Raw genomic sequence first — 25,235 nt, 5'->3', positions numbered from 1 at the left:
GAATGGTAATAAAATGCCCATACAATGTAAAAACAAGTTCCAAGGATTCTAAATTTCAATCATCTATGACATATATACAGGTTGGGTAAATAAACTTTATAAATTACATATCATTATTCATTTAGAGAATCCTGACACAGAGTGGCTAAATAATTTGATTAAGTAATTACTACACACACAATAGTAATATTTGTGACCAGTGGTTTGATTCACCGGGTTGTACTCTCTTTATGAATGACTTTCTAAGATTCCTGACTCTTGCAAATGGCAAAGCAAGGCAGAAAACAAGATCACATTCCAATAGTTCGTGTTCTTTCTACCATTTTATTTTATAGCCACAGTCTAGTGGCTATACCAGAAAGTCTATGAGGTTCTCGTACCAAAAGTCTAGTACCAGAAGTCTAGTACCAAAAAGTCTATGAGGTTCCATGTGGTGGGCTAAATTGCCACAAACCAAAAGCAGTCAAAAAAAGATAAAATACAGTTGAAATTATTACTTGATTTAATGTGATTCAATAATGATATGGGGTTAGAGAGTAATAACAAAATTCACAGAGTAGAGTATAGAGTATTATATGAAGCAGTTCACTTAAGGTGGCCTCTAGAAATAAACTCACAAAGTTAAGCTATACAATACACAAATTATAACAGCAAAGTAAACTAAATAAAAAGGAGACTACACATGTAGACAATATGGGTATGGCTTTTAGGAAGTTGTCCCACTAAGCCACTCTGCACTAGTGATACACACACACACACACACACACACACATATCAAAAATAAAAGCTATATTGAAGACTTCTAAATAATAATCAGAAGTTAAAATATAATGTCACCCAGCAATGTGAAAATGAATCATCCAAAACAAATAGAAAAATATGTTCATGTGCAGGTAATTGTTGTCTGTCTGTAAGGGGACACACACACTAGTTCTTAGGGGACCATATGGTTGGTGTCCAAGATCAATGTCGATGCTCCTGCATACAAAGCATGCATCCCAACCCTGTAAGACAACTTATTCTGAAGCAATTTTATCTTTCAAAAGTTATAACCTTCTCACCTTTGGTCATTGTGCTTAAAAGCAATCATAAATATTCATACTTTCCTATCGATGTTTTTTATATTAAATGTTGAGTTACAATTTAGTTTTGTCCACAAGAAAGAATATTAAATAGGTGACATTAAATTTATGAAAAAACATATTGTGTACTCAAGCATCTAACAAGCTGAACTTACTTTTAATTAAATAATCATATTTTATTACTGACCTAACTGTATAACACTTGGTATTTACAGGATAAATGTTTCATTTCAATGTATCATTTCCCAATTTAGCAATTAATCTTATTTCCAGCAAAGGAACAAGAATACTGAATTATGTATTTGATAAATACTTCAAACAATCTTGGAGAAATAAAAATATTTGACATGATTAAAATTTAAAAACTGTTTTCAGGTCTTCTAATCTTAGGTATTATATGAATTTTAAAATTCTTAACTGATTTTTCCTATGTTCTGAATTACAGTGACACAGTTGCAATCCCAATGTGGTATGGTAGAAAATCTGAGATTATAACTGGGGAAAGGAAGCTATCAATCTGAGGTATAAGTAAAAACCCTTATGGTATTCAGGCTGTGATTTTACCAGAGAGTCAGTTCTTTATCTCCCATACAGTCTTCCACATCTAAACATTATAGACACAGACAAGGCAAGTTCAATACCTAGCCAGTTGTTAACAATACCATTAAGGGGCCAAAGCAAAACTACCAAGTAACTGTTCACAAGTGAAAATTGATTTACCTGGAGAGAAGTCACTATTTATTGATACAAAAGAAACAGAAAGTGTTTTAAAAATGAAAATGAAGGCTACATTAACCAAAGCATAGAGGAGACAATATATTTTTAAATGAATTAAACATTCATAAGAAACAGTGTATTGGGCCTGAAGTCATAGCATAGCTGTAGGGCATTTGATTGCACAAATTAGTACAGCAGGTAGGGTATTTGTCCTGCACATGGCTGACCCAAGTTCAATGTCTAGCATCACATAAGAGTCCCCTGAGTACCACCAAGAGTACTCCGTGAGTGCATAATCAGAAGTAACCCCTCCACATCACCAAGTGTGGCTTTACAAAAATTTTTAAAAGTACAAAATAGATATGATTGACACACACCATTCATAGGTACTTTTGTAATGACGTTGGTTGCTTTCAACACTGCAAAACCTGCCCAAGGCATTACCACTGTTTAGTTAGGCCCATACCACCAAGTCTAGCATCACTAAGACCCTAACCTCTTTGTCACCACTAAGAATGGCCCCTATAAAAATAAAACAGGTCTGGACACAGGCTATTGAAACAAAGATAATTGGAACTAACCAAATCTATGCCTGAAAAAAGTAAACACAAAGTACATAAATTACTAGTTTATTGCAGTTAGGTAGCACAACTTGTAGAAACCTGCTGTAACCGAGTTGATATAATATGCAATTTTTTATTGCTTTATTGAGTCATGTTACCATTATCTGACTATAGCACAACTGTCTGAGATCGCTTGGCCTGCTTAATGACTAATTTAAATTATTCAATGGTTGATAATCGCATGATTGAAACACAGGAACATATTACAACAGACTGAGTTGCAATCTAAACACTAGCAACTTTTTCACTCATCCAACATACATGAACAAGCCCTCTTTAAATAGGTCACCATATATGGTCTGAGATCTTTTCTGAGACTGAAATTCAAAATCACTTAGCACAATGAAAAGAACCAGTGTAAAGACTAAGCCTAAAAATAAAGGAGAAAATTTTACAGTAGCCAAGAAGAGATAAATTCTAAACAAATGTTAACAAAGATGCTGATTTTCCTATTATTATACATGTTTACCATTTTTCATAGGACATTTTAGGAAGAATCTGTTTTATGTATCATTGGCTAGGTAGAAAGATACTTTCTATATTAATGATTATAATTTTAACTTTATGGATTAAGACAGTCCCAGTATTCGCACAATGAGTCCCTCAGTCCTCAATATAATAGTACCATTTAAAAAGTATCAGTTATATAACAAATATCATAAATTAGTCCAACTATAGTTGTTATTTGATTAAGTATTCACCACAGTCCTCTGAGGTATATCCTCTTGTTATCCCCATTTCTCTTGTGTAAGATTCATAAAGAGAAACTTTTTCTCTAATGCCATCTTATACTCAATCTCTCTCTTTGTAAAACACTTCACAAGCCTATTATTTCAGTAAAGAAAGTATAACTTTTGTTCTCAGAAATAAGTATCAACTCTTCCCTCAGTTTAATGCTTATGATTGAACCATGTCATGGGGATTGTTGGACTTGTTCTTATGGCCCCCATATGTGCTGATAACGCCACATGGTATTGTTCCTTGTTTGCATAGGCACATTAAAATGGGAAAATAAATTCTTTTCTTTTTTGGGGGGGCTCACACCCGGCAGTGCTCAGGGGTTACTCCTGGCTGTCTGCTCAGAAATAGCTCCTGGCAGGCACGGGGGACCATATGGGACACCGGAATTCAAACCAACCACCTTTGGTCCTGGATCAGCTGCTTGCAAGGTAAACGCCACTGTGCTATCTCTCCGGGCCCGAAAATAAGTTCTTTTCTAATAGAGATTAGAACACACAAATCTTGTAGTGCAATGGGACCTTACATCCTGAACATTGATATAATGACCTGGCACAGGCCTCAGAAGAATGGGCATCCTCCATTCACCCCTGAACCAGGGAAGCTATCTGCAAAACATCCAAGAGTTTTTATAACAACACCTGGAAGCAATCCTCTACCAGGCAAGATCCTACCACTGCTCTGACATCAACCTGTTCAAAAGAGACTTCCATTAACACTAAGAAGACTTGACAACAACAACGATCTGCTTACAGGACAGGGTTCTCTGCATTGCCCTTTAATTGTGAGGTGAAACGTGAGGATGCTCTGCACCATCCTGACTGCAATGTAGGATATGCAGATTCTAGGATCTTTAATACAGAAACATGATACCAAAAACAGAGACTGTGAAAAATAAGAGTGTATTGGCACTACAGACAATGACCTGGATTGGACAAACTAGTTTGCCTGGAGCCTAGAGTTGGTCTTATGCCAGGAAACTTCAGGGGTAGAGTCTCCTTGTATTTAGGCCACTGCTTTTCCTTTCCATGTCCCTCATATTTTGGTGGGCCTACGCAAAGAATAATTGCCACTCTAACACTGTTTTCACTGTGCTCCTTTGACTCTAACTAATCCTTAAGTAAAGCAACCCACTTAAACTTTTGAGGTTAGCTTAAACTGATATGCATGTGCATGGAAATGTAAAAAAGTACTTTCCCTTCTATGTTTAAGGAGTTATGTAAGTTTTATGGTGTTAGACTGCTTTGTGTGCTGCTAAAAAATATTATGTACTACAATCTGGGGACTTGAAGGACAAAGTAATTGTATATGGGTTCTGTTTAATTTTTCTTAATGTTCTTTGGCTGAAAGTTCAAAGTTAAGATATCAGTAATGGGACTACTGAGAATTCTGTTTATGAGTAATTGTCCTTCCACTGTAACTTTACCTTGTCCTCTTTCTTTGCATCATTGTTCTCATAATTAAAAATAAAAAATTAATAAAAAATAAAAATGAAATAAGTATCAACTCTTTATCAACTCATACTCATCTCACATAAATAAATGAATTACTTGCAATCCTTTATAAATTCATTACATTTTCTAGAATACCAAGTTTCTGCAGCCATTTAAGGTACTACCAATGGCATTTTTAACTTCATTCATTGAACATTTGAACTTACTAACCATAACTATTTTAGTGGTATAAAATTTACAGTATTAGGTTTTATTAAAATTTACTCTTCCTTAATGAAGAAAATTATTTTTCACTTATCCAATCTAGTTTGCCTTCTGAGACATACAGAAATATATAATTCTGTTGCTACATGATATATTTTAAATAGTTAAACACAAATAGCATGTAATCCCTAAATCCTTAAAGCCACTCCTTCTCTGAGATTTTTTCATTCTTTTTGCAATCCTCTGAACAATTTTTCACCAGCAATTTTATTCTGGTGTTTAACAAATCTTGGAGAATAATTGTTTTAGTTCTGCGCTTCAGTGTTGGTAGAAGTATCTGGATGCAGCGTATGAAGTAAGAAATCAATAATACTTATTGAATAAAGTAATGAGAAAAAATGAGTTTTGACAACATTATGGACATGAAAAGACAGTTATTTTGATCACTAACGATTAGTTCCGAACTGTCTCTAATCACCTCAATATTTTGTATATATTCTTTTTGTACTTTTTAAAAAGATTTGTTTGTACTTCTATTGTTTGTTGTTGCTTTGTTTTTCATTTTCTCCTTCAGAACTTACCACTTACAAATAGTCTGTAACAGTCTTCAAAAAGTGTCAGTCTGACTAGCATGAAAATTAACAAGACTTACTTTTTTTATCTTTGCAGTTTAACTTGTTTTATGTTGATACTCTTATTTAAAACAACATGGGGTCCAGAGTGATAGCACAGCTGTAGGACGTTTGCCTTGCACACTGCCAATCCAGGATGGATGATGGTTTGAATCCCATTATCCCATATGGTCCCCCATGCCAGGAGTGATTTCTGATCACAGAGCCAGGGGGGGGCTCCTGAGAGCCGCCAGGTGTGACCCAAAAATATACAAAAAACAAACAACAAAAATAGAATACCATGACTAAGCTCTTTTGCTTTAATTACTTATGAGAAGAGGAAAACATTTTATACATTTCTTTAAGTAATTTACAGACCTTTCTCTGAGAATGTTAAATAATAAATATATTAAAGTCTGTGATTATGAACAAAAAATATATGTGTTTAAACATTTGTTTATAGGAGTGGTAAATAGAGGAATATAACCCGTAGTTCTTTTTTAGTCACAGATTTTTCCAGAAATATCTAATGAGCTAGCAAGGAAGATCTGCTAAGCAGATAGTTTCACAAATACCCATAAGTCCATATAAAGACACTGATTATAGAGATTAGAGAACAATCTGTGTTGCCACATACTTTACAAAAAGATAAAAAATTGTCCAGATTTTTATCACTGTGGATCTCCATTGCAAGTATTCTTTCCATAAATATAGACAGAAGAAACATTTTTTCCATTTAATTACTAACAGCATTTTTTAACACATTATAAATTTGGGGCCTTGGGGTCAGAGAAAACCACAGCAGATGTATTGGGTATTTGACTTATATGCTCTAGACCTAAATTTAATTCTTAGCACCTCATATGGTCCACTAGGCTCTACTAGAAGTTATCTCTAATCACAGAGCCAGGAGTAAGCCCAGAGAACTGTTGAGTTTGGCTCAAAAATCAATAAAAAATATTAGTGATGTTGCAAACATTCTTCCACTAAAATTAGATATTTAGGCATATGCAGGAATTATAAAGCCATCCAATTAAAATTCATTACTGCTTTAAATCCTTTATGCAAACTCCTTTCAGTGTATCTCCTAATTCCCACATAATTATTTGGTCTTCTCTAGAACATCATTATTTCTAGCATATATTCAGTATACCAATTTTTCTATGATTATTTGTAGCTTTAGGAGTTACAAACCGAAGTTATATCAAAAGATGTGTACATATATCTATCTTAATTAAAACTAACATATTTAAAAGATAAAGCATAATTTACTAGTTCATAAATTCAAAACTCAAAATTTGGAAAAATCATTTCAAACATCTTACTAAGCAGGTTGCTTGTATCTTCTTTCTGTCTCTATATAAAGACATTTAAATATGTACATTCAGTTTATGAGCTTTAGGTCTAATTTTTGCTATTAATACAGTAGATAATATTAAAAATCACAAATCAATTTTCTTCAGTCATGTCTCATTATTTTTATTGTGTCAAGGGACCACCAGGGGTACCAAGGATTGTATGTGCAAAGCAAGTGTCCTCCTACCCTTTGAATTAATGTTCCAGATATATATGATAGTATATACATATACATATAATAGTATGCTATATAAAATATACATATATGTAAATATATAACACTTATATATGTAAAATATTCATAATAGTATATTTTTAAATAAAGGTGATATTTACTTGTATATTATACAAGTATAAGATACAGCTTTACAATTTTCTAAAATTTGTAAAAGGAGATACAGGCAATAAAAAATAGGTAGGGTGCTTTCCTTGCACACACCAACCCAGGTTAGCTCCACTGTATCCCATATGGTCCCTGAACCTGCCTGGAGTAACTCCTGAGTATGGAGCAAGAAATAACCCTTGAGCATCACAAGGTCTGCCCCCCCCCAAATAAAAATATTAAATTAGTCAATTAATACAATTGTATTAATGCTTTGTTATTATTTATTACATATTACATTTAAATCTGTTTAGACAAATTTTATGTTGATACAACTTCTCTTAGTTAGTAAAATGTACCATACTCTCTCAATAGTTACAATTTTGTGATGAGATTTTAAAATTTGGAAGTAACCAGCCCTTTTATTATTCTTTTACACAAACTTTATTTTTCAGGAATTGGAAAGATAGATATTATAGCAGGTAGGGCAATTTCTTTGTACAAAACCAACTCATGTTTAATATTAGACACAACATATGGCCCAATCCACACCAGGAATGGTCTGCCAAGTTTCATCAGGAGAGATTCTTGATCACAGAGCCAGGAGTAAGCCCTGAGCATAGCTGGGGGTGATCCAAAACAAACAACAAAACTTAACTTTTCCAGGATGTTAATAATCCCAAAAATGTTTTAGTAATTATTTTTGCCTAGCAGGTAATCTGGTCAGTGGTTTAAATAGAATTACATTAACTGAAATATATTTGATAATCTAACATCTTTATTATTGTCATCTATAAATACAATGTGACATCCATGGTTGCTTATCTTATTTTATTATTATCAATAAAATATTTTTGAACTATAAACATATTCCCTTTGGTAATTTAATGAAAGTATCATACTAATAACTCTGGGTGGATGATTTTCTTGTGACTTTATCTTTTAAATTAACATCTTTATTATTGTAAACTGTAAATAGAATATTGCCAGGGCATACCTAAGCTTTTAGGGGGGCTCAGCCCACCAGATGTATCCTCAGATTTTCCTTGTGGGTAGAACTAATTTAACCCTCATGGGGTTCCTCAAAAGGCCCGCTGTGGACGCCTTTTTCCCCTACGTGGATGGTTGAGGAATTTCCAGAGACGCCTGGCATTACATTGTCAGCCAGTATTTGACTATCTCTCCTTTGTATACATCAGGCAAAATAATGGCCTCTATCAAATAATTTGGCTTAGAAATTCCAGCACCAAAGTTTATTTGAGTACCCCTTTTTCTGGATATAGTCAGCCCTAAAAGCAAAGACAATTTTTCTCTTACCAGTTTCTTACCAGAAACTGCAGTTTCTGGTAATCAAGGGAGTAACCAGAAAGCAGATCTTGACTATTGATCCTCCTTTAGAAATAGGGAAGTTCATTCTTGGGGATTTGATTCCTCCCTTCACTTAACCTCTAAAACTATAGAGTCCAGCCTAGAAAGATCAAGTTTCTAGATATTTCCTACTTCCTCCTAATCCTGATTTTTCATTTAAAGTAAGCTTGCAAGGAGTTACCTTGAGTTGTGACCTTCTCTCTTGTAATTTAGAATGTTTACAGTCACACCCATAGTTTAGGTATTGTTACTGTTATACTAGGCATTGTGATTGCAATTATTCTTCACCTGTGGCTAATTTTACCCCTACAAATTCCCCTGCTCAAAAAATTAAACTTGTCGCACTCCTGCCAGAAACTTGTTGACCCCACATTCTCTGTGTGGTTTCATTTATTTCATATTTCATATTCGGCCACTTGTGTTACCTGTTTTCCTCCCGTAAAAGGACTATGACCCACAAGAATTGCTGAGACACAGCACGTCTACAGCAAAATATGACATCCATGACTGTTTAGCTTATTTTATATTCTCAATAAAATATTTTTTTCTGATTTATGAACATATTTCTTTTAGTCAATGAAAGTATCATACTAACAAACTCTAGTTAAGTGATTTTCTTGTGATTTTTCTTTTAAATGTACATACATTTTGATTGTTGTTTGTTTGCTTTTGGTTTTGGTTTATGAGCCACACCTGTCAATGTCCAGGGTTTATTCTTGACTCTGTGCTCAAGGATGGCTCCTGGCTTACTCTGCGACTTGCCAAGGATCAAACCCAGGTAAGCTGCTTGCAATGCTACATCCTACCCATTGTACTATCTCTCCAGTAGCAAATGCACATATATATTTTAAACAAGTAAGATGTCAACTTTTTTCTAGTAATTGTGACTTTGAGAAGAACTTCCCTTACTATTTAAGATTAAAAACAGATAGGTTTAACCTACTGTTTTAATTCAACTCTACCATTTTTTAATTATCTGAGTTTGGACAAGTTTTAAGTTGCTCTGTCCCCTCTGCTTTTTCATTGTAAAAGCAATAGTAGTAGTGGTAGTAGTAGTCAATATAGTAGTCAATACCTCCAAGGACTATGGTGAGCATTAAGTAAAAGTTATTATTTATCAGATATTTTGTATCTATCTATCTATCTATCTATATATATATCTATGTATCTATATATTTAAATATATTCTAATATTTAGAATATTATATCATTAAAATTTATTACATTGGTTATAATTTAGAGAAAGATGTTAACTACAAATAATGACTCAGGTAAATGGTGAGCAAGCTCTTAAGGTCTGAGTCTTCATAAAATAAATTGTACATTCAACAGTGTAGTTTACACATTTTATACTTCAATAATATTTATTTCTATATTGTACTATTCCTAACATATGGTTTATATATAACAACATATTTAATACTATCTATATTAATAATCATTATATTCTCAGTATATCTGCTGGATAAAAATATAGTTCAATATTACCCAATGTACTTAGTGATCAGAAGTACAGAGCATCTACAAGTTATTATTTTATTTTATTTTATTTTTGGTTTTTCAGGCCACACCTGTTTGATGCTCAGGGATTACTCCTGGCTAAGTGCTCAAAAATCACCCCTGGCTTGGGGGGACCATATGGGATGCCGAGGGATCGAACTGTGGTCCTTCCTTGGCTAGCGCTTGCAAGGCAGACACCTTACCTCTAGCGCCACCTCACCGGCCCCTACAAGTTATTATTTTAATATTTTATTATTTATTTTATTATTTACTAAATAATCCAATAGAAAACCAGGAGCACATTCCTAGAATAAACACTAATACCAAATTAATATTGTGACATGAATTTGTTGATTCCTACATTCCAAAGTGTAGCTTATGTTTTTGTGATTTTTTTTTTCATTACATACTTGACTAGTATTTTGCCTTTTAATTGTATGTTGTTTATTTTTTGTTGGTTGTTTGGTTAGCTTTCGTTTTGGGGCCACACCCAGCGGTGGCACTCAGGAGTTACTCCTGGCTTTTCCCTCCTGATATACTGGGAAACAAAACCAAGTTCATCCGGTTTGGCAGTGTGCAAGGGCAAATGCCCTACCACCGTGCTATTGTTCAGGTCCTGTTTGATAGTATGTTTTATAAAAATAAGTCAGAAAGGGTCGGAGAGATAGTATGGAGGTAAGACGTTTGCCTTTCATGCAGAAGGTCATCGGTTCAAATCCTGGCGTCCCATATGGTCCCCCGTGCCTGCCAGGAACAATTTCTGAGCATGGAGCCAGGAGTAACCCCTGAGCACTGCCGGGTGTGACCCAAAAACCACAAAAAAAAAAAAGTCAGAAAAACATCTCATTTTTTTTTCCAATGCTCAGAGTATATGAGGACAATATGTTCCTTAGAAGTATGGTAGTATACATTTGCGACAACTGATTACACAAACTTGATGAAAACAGATTCTTTTTTCCTGTAATCAGATAGCATTTTAGCTTCTGTCAAAGCTTCCTATCCAGCTGGTTAAAGACATAGCTTGCTTAAGCATTATCAAAATTAGGCTCAAATCCATTTTTCACCACCTTCTACTTTAATATATGCACATGTCTAGGTGCACTCCTATAAAGGGAAAAGAGCTGCCATTTATTTCTTACCTTCACACAGAGTTATTATGAGAATTACATGATGTTTGGAGGCCTTCAAAAGCTCCCACAAAATTAATGTTTTCGATTTTATTTTCTATTTATATTATGGGAATTTCCATAGAATTTATTTGTATAAAATTATGTGATAAAAATAAAGTTCCATTAAGGTATGTTATCCTGTTTACAGAAATTAAGTTCTGGCATTAGAGTAAAAATGTTCTGAAAGCAAAATGTAACTATTGCCATTATAAATTCAATCTAATGGGCTAAAAAAACATAATACTTGCTATGAGGAAACTAGGTAATAAGCATAAACCAAATTTAAAGTCATCTACTCTTTCCTGTTCCCTGAAAATCATGCTCATTGGAATCAAAGTTGGAGGAAGTTAGTGCCTTCATAAAAGGCATGTCCTCTGATCTGCCATGGTCAATGCCAAACTAAAAGATTAAAATATATGCAAAAATTTCAGCAATGTAAGAAAAGTTTTATGAAAAAATAAGATTACAAATGAATGCCTCATTTATTAAGACACAATTTGTGCAGGTAAGTTAGCATATACAGTATGCAAATATATATATATCATATGCCATATCCCATATAATACAGCATATGCATACAGATACGTATCTAAATATATTTGCAATTCATCTATACAAAGTGCGATTTATATTTTCTAGCATTTATATACATTTCTATCATATGACTTTTATATGAGTAATATATACTGTATCTCATACACAGAAACTATTTCTCAAAAACTATTTAACATTTATATCACTGATGACCAATCATTGTCAACAAGAATATCTTCGATATGCACTGATTATGAATATATTACAATGGTCTCTGAGGAGCTGAGTGTTAGAATAAGTTTATAACAGAGGAAAGGTAATGAGTTGCCTTTCTATTTCAAAGGTTCTAATTTAAAACATTTTGGTAGATCAGCTTTTGTCAATGAGAACTTGCAGGGGGCAGTATGGGGAATTGTTTTGGGCCATACCTTGCAGTCCTCAAGGTTTACTCCTGGATCTGCACTCATTGTATTTTATACATTTTAATCACTCCTGTCAGTGTTTGAGAGAATATGTGGTATGTTGGAGATCAAACTCGAGTCTGCTACATGCAAAGCAAGTGTCCTACTATCTCTCTGGCCCTGATTAGAACATCTTAAATAAACATAGATAAGACTAAAAAAAATAAACCAAGCTCATTCTAATGTAAAGTACTGACAATGAAAAAGTGTATCTCAAGTTTTCACTATGCATTATTTGCTATCCATATGACATTAACTATTTTTCAAGCTTTGATTAAAATATATTGATTTATTTCCTAAAATAAGGGCATACAACTCTATCTTTTCTTTGTTGTTCCCTGTTTAATTGCAACAAAGATATTTTCAGGAATATCTTCAATAGTAGTACCAATGAACAAAAAAATGGACTATCTCTATCTTTTCTCCCAACTTTGTAGCCTCAATAACTTGATGGTTTCCAGCTTCCCCTAGATATCTGTAAAATTCTTTTTCAGTAAACCAAGTCCCTGAAGGAAGCAAAGGGAAAGAGGCTAGTGGAAACTGAGTTAAACAAATTTCTTTCTTGGTCTCTGAGGACAACATAAATGATTCTTTGGGCAATAATGTCTAATTAAAAGATTGAAGTGCTACAAAATAAAAAAAAATAGCATTCCTTGTTTTTTTTCTTCATTCTTATTGAGTTTTCTTTTATTTTACTTTACATTTAGAACAGAATTGGGATAAAATTTCTTAAATAATCAGTTGATGGAAATGTAAAAAACTACTTTGCCTTCAATGTTTAAGGAGTTATATAAGTTTTATAGCTTTAGATTGCTTTGTGTGCTGCTAAGAAATATTATGTATTACAATCTGGGGACTTGAGGGACAAAGTAATTATACATGGGTTCTGTTTTATTTTTCTTAATCTTCTTTGGCTGAAAGTTCAAAGTTAAGATATCAGCAAGGGGACTTCTGAGAATTCTGTTTATGGGTGATTGTCCTTCCACTGTAACTTTACCTTGTCCTCTTTCTTTGCAACAATGTTCTCATAATTAAAAATAAAAATTTAAAAAAAGAACTACAGATATTACATTAAAAAACAAAACAAAAAAGTACTCTGTAGTTATATTACTTATATACTGCTAAACCCATATAAATATTAATACATTGAAAAACATAATAAAACAATATTATGTTTAACAAATGAGAAATAAAAAAATAGTTGACTACTTTCTGGTTTTAGATACTTTGTTTACTATTCAAATTCATTATAGTCTGAACAATTTTATTTGTGGTTTACTCTAAGACTGTGTAAATAAACTAAGGCAGTTTTACTGAATCTTAAAATAAGCAATATAGCAAGATACACATATTTCTTCAAATTTGTACTTATATATGTTGAATATCAAAGGGAAATTTAAGGAAAGGGAACATAAAACTATCACAAATCTGAATTGGCTGATGCTGTCTTTTAATTAAAATAACCAGACTGTGACCAGAGTGATAGTATAGCAGGTAGTGTTTGCCTTGCATGTTGCCAACCTGAGTTTGATCCTTGGCACCCTATATAGACCCCTGAACCTGCCAAGGATAATTGTTAAGTGAAGCCAATAGTAAGCCCTGAGTACAGCCAGGTGTGACTTCCCGCAAAATTAAAATAACCAGACTATAACACAAGTATTAATGTATTTCTTTTAAAACCTGGTTGAATATTCAAGATATCACTAGACAGTATCTTATAGGAAAAGATATAGCTGTTTTTTATCATGCATTTAAATTTTAATCAGAAAATGTAAATTGACTGCGTTTTCCTTCTAATGAAATAAAGTCAACTTAAATACCTACTACTTCACATATACAGTTATTTTGCCTCAGTTCAAAATTAATTTAAAAAACAGTTGAAGTGAAATAAAGTAATACATAGATAAATTTGCTCTTATGTGAGGATGGAGTGTAGAATTAAGAGTAAACCCTGAGCATTGCCAAGTGTGGCCCAAAAGAAAAGACAACAACAACCACAAATTTACTCTTATGCACCAAACAAAATAAACAAAAAGTGTAAAAATTAAATTTAAATTGAAAGGTCACAGTGAGTGTAAAACACTCACGAGTATATTTTCTTAAAATTTGATAAGTGAGGAGGTTCATTAACATGATAGTTAGTTCATCCTTGCTCCATATCATCATAAAATAAATCTATTATCTATGTGAATTACATGGAAATGCATACACTCAATTGAAATCATTCCTAACAAAATTGACATTACTCTATTCAAAACACTTCATTTACTTATCCTCAAATTTCCTTCTCATAGACCTTTTCCCTCTTCCCTCCTATGTCCCAACTGTTTCATTGATTTCTACAACTATAAGAAATCTGTAACTAATATGTAGCTAACCTATACTTAAATTTCAGCAAGTTCTGCATTTTCCAAAATTGTAGTGCTATAGCATTAATATAAAATCAAAGGTTAGCTCTTCATTCTCTTAACAATTTGTAAATATTGTCTATTATGTAAGAGACAACTTAAAAACATTCAGACTCTATTAGCAGTGAAATAGGGTTATAGCTAGACTAGTTGATAAGAAATATATAAATGATCAAATCATACCTTTATCTAAGTATAAAGCCTATACTTTATCTGAAATTAATAATTCAAAAATGCTTTAAATGAATTATAAGTAGATAAATAATTAAAAGAAGCTAGAAACAATGGAAGAGGGTGTTGGGTACATTAGAGGTGGTGAGGGTTAGTAACTTTACATCAAGCTTATAAGTATTAACATTATAATAATCATGTTACCTAAATTACCACTACAAAAATAAAGAAATCTGGAGAAACTGGTGAGTATTACTAAGTATCAGAGATATAGCGAAAGTCTGCATTCTTTCCCCATTGTCGCACTTGTGTCAGTGCTGGCAGGGATGTGGGGAGAAAGGAACTCTCATTCACTGCTGGTGGGAATGCTGTCTAGTCCAGCCTTTCTGGAAAACGACATGGAGATTTCTCAAAAAACTGGACATTGAGCTCCCAGTATGATCCAGCTATATATATAGGGATATAACCTAGGAACACAAAAACACAAAACAAAAATGCCTTCTGCAAACCTATATTCATTGCAGCACTATTTACAATGACCAGAATCTGGAAACTACCCAGATGCTGGACAACAACTGAATGGCTAAAGAAACTGTGGTACATACAATGAAATACCATGCAGCTGTCACGAAAAATAAAGTCATGAAATTTTCCTATAGATGGATAGACATGGACTTTATTATGCTGAATGAGGGAGGGAGATAGACACAGAATAATCTCACTCATCTGTGGAATTTAAGAAAAGTACAAGACAATATAATAATAACACCCAGAGACAATATAGATGAGATTTGAAGGGACTAGCCCATGATCTGAAGCTTACCACAAAGACTGGTGAGTGCAGTTAGAAAAATAACTACACCAACGACACACAATAATGGTAGTGAGTGAGAGAAATAGAATGCCTGTCTCGAAGACAGGCAGGGGATGAAAGAGAAGGAGATAGGGGAGTCTTCGGTGATGAGAAGATTGTACTGGTTGAAGTGGGTATATTTTTATTTTATGACTGAAACCCAACTACAAACATGTTTGTAAATCATGGAGCTTAAGTAAATATATTAATTTATAAAAAGAATCAGAGGAGGTATATGTATATTTCACATACTAAAACATTCTAATTGTTTTATGTTCAAATTCTACATAGTCACATATAAAAAAGCAAATAAAAATAAGTTATTTTTATTAAATAGCCAATTACTGGCACCAGAGGAGTCAGGCACTTTTCTTGCATGTGATCAACCCTTGTTCAATTTCCAGACTGTTTATGGTCCTCTGAGCATCACCAGGAGTATCCCTGAGCATAGTTAGGACTAAGCCATGAGCACTGTTGGGTGTGGTCAGAAAACCCAAAGGAAAACCATGTAATTAAATTACTGCATTTGCAGAATAACAACTTTTACCAAATCTTTAAAATATTCATAAAGTTGAATCCCTTAAGCCCACTATTACACTCCACTGAATCCCTTCAAATTGTCAGAATAATCCTTTTTCTTCTTTGTTGTTGCTTTAGGAGGGAAAGGAGAAAAAGAAAATTTAATATTTGATGAATACCTTTCTGTGCTGAGTCTTACATTCTGCATGTTACTTACCCTGATTATTATAACTATACACAAAGTATACCTCTTTCAAAGTTTTAAAAAAACTAAAACAGCATTTTCCTAAGCCACAGAGCAGGACTCAAGCTCAGCTTTGTGTAACTCAGGCCTGTGACAGATATGCTAGGTACCATGAAGCTTTACAGTATTCTCTTTTTTTTTTTTTTTTTTGGTTTTTGGGCCAAACCCGGCGATGCTCAGGGGTTACTCCTGGCTGTCTGCTCTCAGAAGTAGCTCCTGGCAGGCAAGGGGGACCATATGGGACACCGGGATTCGAACCAACCACCTTTGGTCTTGGATCGGCTGCTTGCAAGGCAAACGCCGCTGTGCTATCTCTCCGGGCCCAGCTTTACAGTATTCTTGAATGCTTGACCTGACTTTTATATTTATCTTTGCCTCTTATTATTATTTTATACTAATTTCCTATTTCCTCTTATTTTATTTTATACTAATTGGCAAGAATTTTCCCCCCACAATTTGGCTTTGTGTCTAGCAATGAGAAATATGAATTTGAGGGTGAACTCAAAATAACTTAATTTCTCCTAATATTTCTTTTATTCATTCCCTTTTTATATCTTATATACCATAGAAAATATAATGCATCTCATATCAGAGAAAAACAACTTCAGGGGCTGGAGCTATAACACGGAGGTAAGGTGTTTGCCTTGCAGGCAGAAGGACGGTGGTTCGAATCTCAGCATCCCATATGGTCTCACTGCCAGGAGTGATTTCTGAGCATAGAGCCAGGAGTAACCCCTGAGCGCTGCCAGGTGTGACCCAAAAACCAAAAGAAAAGAAAAAAAAAAGAAAAACAACTTCAATACAAAAAAATGTTTCTTGTTTTGTTTTGTGTTTGCAGACTACACTCAGTAGTGCTAAGAGCTTACACTTGGCTTTGCATTTAAGGGATAACTCCTGGATGTAGTTGGGGGTACTGGGCATGAAACCCAGGTCAGCCACAGGCATCCGGCACGGGTCTCAAACTCGAGGCCCGCGGGCCGTTTGCGGCCCTCCGTACAACATTTTGTGGCTCTGCCCTAGAGGAATCTTTTTTTGTTTTGTTTTGTTTTAGTTGTTTGGGTCACACCCCCCAACGTTCAAGGCTTACTACTGACTTTACACTCAAGAATCACCCCGACTTTGCCTCCTGCGGCCCCCAGGTAAATTGAGTTTGAGACCCCTGGCTGTACACCCTATCCTACTATGCTATTTCTACAATTCCTGTATTTATTTTTAATATTCAAAGAATATTTATTTAGATATAATCAAGGAATTGTTAAAATGCTTTTAAAACCTTTATTCACTCATATTCTGTAATTATAGCATTATAATCCAAAAACAAGCTAGCTGTGTTTAGTGAATAAATTGCATTCATAAAATAGTCTTTAAAATATACTTTAATACATGAGACTACAGACTAACAAAATAGATTGTTTGGTTACAAATTATTTACTGTGTTTCTCTTACTGGGTTTGTAATTCTTCTGGGAAGCCTAGATATCCCCATAAGTCAAACTCATAATAGTATTATTTATTAATTAATATATCTGTTGGTAGCATATATTAATTAATAATAGTATTTTATAGACTTTTGAGAAATTTAAATGACACATATAGTCATGTATTATTGTCCAGAACTTACTGTGCTTACGATAGTGTAGGGGCCAGAAAGATAGCACAACAGGTAAGGCAAACCAGGGATTAATCCCCAGTATTCCATATGGTCCCAGAGCCTGCCAGAGGGATTTCTGAGCACAAAATCAGGAGTAACCCTTGAGCACCACTGGGTGAGGCCCAGAAACAAAAAATATATTTAAAAAAATTGGTGTTTGTTTGTTTTTGGGTCTCACCCTGTGGCACTCAAGAGTTACTCCTGGCCGGCACAGTGGCGCTAGAGGTAAGGTGTCTGCCTTGCCAGTGCTAGCTTAGGATGGACCACGCATGGTTCAATATCCCAGTGTCTCATATGGTCTCCCAAGCCAGGAGCGACTTCTGAGCGCATAGCCAGGAGTAACCCCTGAGTGTTACCAGGTGTGGCCCAAAAAACAAAAAAAAAAAAAAAAAAAAAAAAAAAAAAAGAGTTACTCCAGGCTCTGTGCTCAGAAATAGCTCCTGGCAGGCTCAAGGGATCATATGGGATGCTGGGATTCCAATCACAATCCATCCTGTGTTGGCCACATGCAAAGCAAATGTATTACCACTGTGCTATTGGTCCAACCCAAACAAATATTTTTTAAATTTATTAATACCCTAATAAGATAAAAATGCCTTTTCCAAAAAAAGAATATATGTCAAATAAATCATGTCAAAATAATTTAAAATTTAAATTACGTTTGAACATAAGTAGCTTTAAATATATAAAATTAGAAAATTTTTTGCATTTTGGGTTACATCCAGCAATTCTCAGGAGTTACACCTAATTCTGCACTCAGGAATTAATCCTGGCAATCTCAGGGGACCATATGAAAAGTTGGGTATTGAAACTGATTTGTTTAATGCAAGGCAAATGCCCTACTTGCTGTACTATCTCTCCAGCTCAATGTTTCTACCTCCATTGATATACCTCAGCAGTATTCTACTTGAATAGTATATATATATAAAGTCAGTGCAAATATATATGCACAACACTTGAAAGAAATGTTTGCATTTTTGTTTATGTTTTGGGCCATACCCAGCTGTACTCAGTTTACTCCTAGCTCTACACTCAGAAATCACTCCTAGTCTTGGGGGACCATATGGGATGCCAGTTATTGAACCTGGGTCTGCTGCATGCAAGGCAAACTCCCTACCTACTGTGCTATGCCTTTGACACCCCAAATTTTTTATTTAAAAAAAAAGTATAGGTCTCTCAAAGTTTGTTCCCAGTGCCAACAGAGGTTTTTTTTTTGTGTACCTAGACTAAGGGCCTACTTCTTGAACCCTTTGTATCAGTAGGCAAACAATTAAAACCAAAGACAGGAAGTACTTGATGAACATGGAGTGGAAGGCAGGAGATAAGATCATTCTTTTTTTTATTATTAAAAACTTTATTTTATGCTCCAACTAAATATTGATATATTTTATTTTTAATAATATCTTTATTTAAACACCATGATTACAAACATGTTTTTAGTTGGCTTTCAGTTATAAAAAACAAAACAAAACAAAACAACCCCCTTGACTAGTGCAATCTTCCCACCTCAATGCTCCCCATCTCCCCCTCCCCCATTCCCTGACAGTCTTCAAAACAGGCATTCTAGTTTTAAATATATGGCAAGCAATACAAATTTGGAGCATGTATAAAATGGGCTATACACAACACAGTAAAATCTTTTCTGAGTTGCAAGGATGGTTCAATATATGAAAATTAATGCAATGCACAATATCAGCCAAATGAAGGAAGGAATACACATGATTATCTCAACTGAGGCAGAATAAGCATTTGACAAAATTTAATACTTTTTAAACTAAAAAATGGAAGAGAGATAAGATAATTTTATACCATTTCTTTCTAGCTGTTATTTAGTTATCAATATGTAAGGACACCCTGCATTAAGACTTAGCATAAGTTCCTCCATCTTAAGATATCAGTCATTTTACACACACTGGTTGACCTCTCAGTCACCACCAACCCTGTCCTGAAACTATATCCTCTTTGGGTTGAGGTATTGTGCTAGCAAGCAGAATGAATAAGCTGACCTCGCAGTAACTTCCCAAACAAATTTTTAACCTCCCAACCATGTCCTGAACAAAGTGCTAATCCATCAAAAAGAAGGAAAAAACTGGTGGTCTGACAGTTCCCAAGAATATGTGAACACTATTCACCTTCAGGTGGATCTAACCAATCACTGTAAAAGACATAAGGAAATTATGAGTTGTGGTTTTAGAGCATAAGAAGAAGCCCCTTAACCAAAGAGTTGCTCTCCTTCTAAGGGGATGGCTCTGACCAGTCAGATTCAGGACTCAACACTTGGCTTAAGTTGTGATTTGTGCATAATAAAATCCTTAATACAAAGCTCATTGCTTTGTGTGGTCTTTCAGACACTGGACCCTAACAAATTCTAGGGTTGCATGCTCCTCCACAACATATTGATGCCTTTGATGCAGCTCCATGTTATTTCAAATACTGAAAGAGCTAAATTTTGGACTTTAACATACCGGTAGGTTTTTTATTTTTATTTTTATTTTGGTTTTTGGGTCACACCGGCAGTGCTTAGGGTTTATTTCTGGCTCTATGTTCTTAATCACTCCTAACAGGCACAGGGGACCACATGGGATTCCGGGATTCAAACCATTTACCTTCTACATGAAAGGCAAACGCCTTACCTCCATGCTATCTCTCCAGCCCCAGGTTTTTATATCTTTAAGAGGTACATAGGTACCTAAATATTCATTGCACAGCACAGACAACCAAAAGTCCTAAATTAAAATTCAGTCTTCTTATAAAAGTTGTTATTTTCAGAACTTCATCTGCTATCCTGGAGAGTCATTTATCAAATCTTTTAAATATTAAAATTAAAGATGTGGGCCCGGAGAGATAGCACAGCGGTGTTTGCCTTGCAAGCAGCCAATTCAGGACCAAAGGTGGTTGGTTTGAATCCCGGTGTCCCTTATGGTCCCCCGTGCCTGCCAGGAGCTATTTCTGAGCAGACAGCCAGGAGTAACCCCTGAGCATCGCCGGGTGTGGCCCGAAAACCAAAAAAAAATAAAATAAAATAAAATAAAATAAATATGTAATCTTAGTAAATCATCTCGTCCTTTCCAGGCAGAAAGAACATTTAAAAATATATCCAATATTAGTAGCCAGTTAATTAATATCATTTGCTGATTCTGAGTCAAATAGTTTCCCATTCAGACCAATTTAATAAGAACAGAGTTAAGCATGTTAATTTCCTCTCAAAGGCAAATTTTAACTTTGACTAAATAATAATAAAAGAGAAAGTGACATATCACATGTAATAAAGAAAAATCCCCTGACTCAGAAAACTTAACTTTTCTGAGTTTGAAAGAGATAGAAAGTAGAATCAAATATTTAAAAAGAGAACTTTAGTTTTCACAACTGGCTGCAATTTCATGTCTGATTAAATTTGCATCAATAATTCTAAAAATTACTGGCATGTTCATAGAACATGAATTACGGTCTTTGATTATAATGTCAAATACTTACTGCTAACAACTTGGGTTTCTCTGAGGGAGTCTTGGCCCCCTGCCAGTTTGTACTGGTTCTCCCATGGGGCAGGCTCACTACCTACTGTAAAACTAGATGGAGGATGATGTGCCACCACAGCTCCCAGGTTGCTCAGCAACAAACCCTTATGACTGCTCCTCTGGGACTGCTAGGCAACAGCCCTGAGTCTAACCCAGCTGCTCCCTGTACATGGCTCTCAAGAGGGCCCAGGTTAACAGGAGGCTTGGGGCCCTAAGTGACTAGTTACATAATCTTTACACATTTCTTTGAGTGCTCTCCAACTGACACTGAATAAAAATCAGAAAAAAGCTACTTTCTACCCTAAAGGGTACTCTTGAAAAGAAACTGACAAAAAATGAAAAGTATCCTTATTTTAATGTTAAGGCATGGACTTTTAGAAAAACTGATGAAACAAATGTAATGAACCAAAAGACTATAGCCCAAAAAAGTCTATTAAACACACACACACACACACACACACACACACACACACACACACACACAAAGCCATTCCCTTTTCAAATTACATTTAAAATTGGACTTTCAAAACATATAATTACAATTACAGGGAATATAGTTTTTGGCATATTTTTGTCAAAAGACTCCCCCCAAAATAAAGGATACATAGCAAGTAAACCATATTTCTCTTATGGCAAGTCTATTCCTAAAATGCTTCAATATGTATCTCTGTTCAAATATAGCAGTTCTTAAGAAAGACAGAGTTTTTATCTGTAGTTAAATTTACATCTTCACTCAATGTTTCTTACTGAACTTTTCACGTAACTGCTCGGATTCTTTTGTCCACTTCTCATCTATTTTGTAAGACAAAGACAAAAACCCAATCAATTGAAAACAACACACACATTCAAACAGGAGTCTAGGCCTGTGGTATTTCCTCTCCAGTTCCCAAATTCTACATTGTAAAATAAGAGATTTACTCTGAGACATCAGCATCATCTGTTTTGTCAGCTATATTGATTTTTTTTTTCAGGGGAGAGCACGAACGCAGTCCCCCACTATTACAAATTATGCAATCCAGTTTCTCACGTTTGAGGAAATCACAGGGATCAGCACACCCGGAGTGCAATGGATGAGCCTCTCCCTGGAGAAACCACCTTTGTGATCATGGTATCTCCCTTGCCAGGTAAGTATAACTATATTGATTAATAGTTCCTTAAATGTGTCCTTCACTTTAATTCTCTTTCCTTTTACTAGAATATAGTCTCCTTCTCTGACAAACTAATAGTTACTTTTCTTTAGCTAGCAGTAACATCACTTCTTCTGAGAAACCATTCCTGATTTTAGAATTACTTATAACCATCTTTGAGCATCATTACATTTGATTCATACAGTGATGTGGCAATAGTCATATTGTTTAACAATTAGATATACACTCAACATTAATTCTGTCCTCTTCATGAAAGGTTTAAGGCTGCTTTTTTCAAAATGGATTTCTTGATCCATAGGGTTTCTTTGCTAGCATTGATAAATATTTTGTACTATATAGTCTATTAGTAATCAGAGAATAGAACTTCTAAGCAAAATTATAAAATCAGGAGAAAATTGGACATTTAGCATTTCTTTTTTGGGACAGAGACATATTACAGCAAATAAGGTGCTTGCCTAGCATATAGTTCAACTGCATTTGATATAGTTTACCTAACCCCACCAGGAAAGATTCCCTAAGTGTAGCGTAAGGTCAGGAGTAAGCCATGAACACATCTGGATATGAACCAAAAATCAAATAAATAGAAAGCACCTTTTATTTATTTATGTATTTTATTTGGGGGGTTGAGCCATACCCAGTGACACTTAGGTGTTATTCCTGGCTCTGCACTCAGAAATAGCTCCCGGCTTGGGGGACTATATGGGATGCCGGGGGATCCAACAGCAGTCTGTCCTAGGTGAGCCGAGTACAAGGCAAATGCCCTACTGCTGAGCCACTGCTCCAGCTCCAAGAAAGTACATTATTAATTAGAGGTGGGTTATTAAAAAACTTCATCAAAACCAAAAATTTAATCTTATAGCATCTCTAAATTATAATAAACCACTGAAGGCAAGTAAAATATAATAAAATCCATTCAAATTATGACTAAAATTATGAGTTTGCTGCACACCATTTATTATAATAACATGAAAACTCAAGGATGTCAGATGTTCAGGTAACCAAAGCCTCTCTGGATTTAGAGACAATGATGGAAAAATACTTAACTTTATGTTTAGATTGACAGATCTTGGGGAGGGAGATGAACAGAGGTTAGAGGTTAGGTTCACATCTGAACCAAGGAGTCACCTACTCCTGTAAGTCTACTAAATGGTGGCTTGTAGTGGCTTGCAGTGGGTCATGCAGTCCTGGAATAGATCTTCCACATAACAGTTACATGTTCAGACCACTGTGCTCTCTAGTGGAGATAGATCCAATTTAAAGGGCTAGAGGCACTTAGCCCAGACTTCAATCAACAACTTCATAAAAGGTCTTCAGGACATCAATGGATTATCCCCAGTGGTTACCAGTACCAATGGACCCTAACATTGAGCTGCTTAATATATTGACTAAGTATAGCTGGAAATGGTCTTTGGATACTTGACTATTGCTTGAAAGACCACCCCTCCAAAAATTTAAAGTTATTCAAGAATATTTAATCCAACGAGGAACATAAACAAATATGGAGCTAAATAAAAATCAATAAAGTTATTTGAATTTTAAAACCTTCTAAACAATACTTCACAAAGCAGCATTTATGTAACATCTATCTCCCTCAAAGCATCAGTTACAAAAATAGGATCATGAGCAAACAATACACAATAGCCTACAACTGTAGAAGCCAAACATAATATCTTGAAGCTGCTACCTTTTACATCACCATCTCAGATGTGTAATATAGAAGCTCTTATTTTCAATATAAAAAAGACTTTTATGGGGGCCAGAGCAGTGGTGCAAGTAGTAGGGCATTTGCCTTGCATGTGCTAACCTAGGACAGACTGCGATTCGATCCCCAGTGTCCCATTTGGTCCCCCAAGCCAGGAGCGATTTCTAAGTGCATAAACAGGAGTAACCCCTGAGCATCACTGGGTGTGGTCCCCCAAAAAAGGCAAAAAAAAAATACTTTTATGCTTTTTCTGCATTCCATATGGGATGCTGAAGAACAAACTCAGGTCAGTTGAGTGTAAGGCAAGTGCCCTACTCAGTGTGCTCACTCCAGCCTCAGTACACTACATTGCTTTACCTTCTTTCCTAAGTATTTATTTCCAAGCTAAGTATTATGTTGACCCATTTACTCTCATTTTATTACTAAACTTTCATCACTTCTTCAGTAACTCATTCTCATGATTAATAAGTGATATGTGGGTTTATATATACATATATAAACATATACATATGTTACTTATAAATGTTACTGTATCTTTAAAATGTTATGACATCATCTATAAAATGCCAGACCCCCCGTAACTGTCAATGGACTTAGACCAACTGCCCCTCATAACCAGGCATAAAAAGAAAAGTCTCCTCTTTAAAGATACCTTTAGTCTCAATGTCATGGAGTGTTTGACCTACATGTTGTTTTATATACTTTATGGCTTCAGGTCTGATATCTAGGTCTTTAATCCATTTGGATTTTACCTTTGTACATGATGCTAACTGGAGGTCTAAGCTCGCTTTTTTATAAGTGGCTAGCTGGTTGTGCCAACACCACTTATTGAAGAGGCCTTCCCTGTTCCATTTAGGATTTCTTGCACCTTTATCAAAAATTAGGT

General features: G+C 34.8%; 1 protein-coding gene and 1 non-coding gene across 2 annotated transcripts in view; both read right to left on the bottom strand.

The window, feature by feature from the left end:
- PKIB (cAMP-dependent protein kinase inhibitor beta) overlaps positions 1–25,235 on the bottom strand; it is a 112,473-nt gene that overhangs the window by 68,812 nt on the left and 18,426 nt on the right. The window lies entirely within an intron of this gene.
- On the bottom strand, positions 22,468–22,631 carry LOC126007595 (U1 spliceosomal RNA). The gene has a single exon (XR_007495129.1). It is a non-coding gene; the product is annotated as a U1 spliceosomal RNA (small nuclear RNA).

The sequence above is a fragment of the Suncus etruscus genome, chromosome 4 (assembly GCF_024139225.1).
Source record: "Suncus etruscus isolate mSunEtr1 chromosome 4, mSunEtr1.pri.cur, whole genome shotgun sequence".
In the NCBI taxonomy this organism is placed as follows: domain Eukaryota; kingdom Metazoa; phylum Chordata; class Mammalia; order Eulipotyphla; family Soricidae; genus Suncus; species Suncus etruscus.
This window is presented reverse-complemented; position numbering and strand designations above follow the sequence as displayed.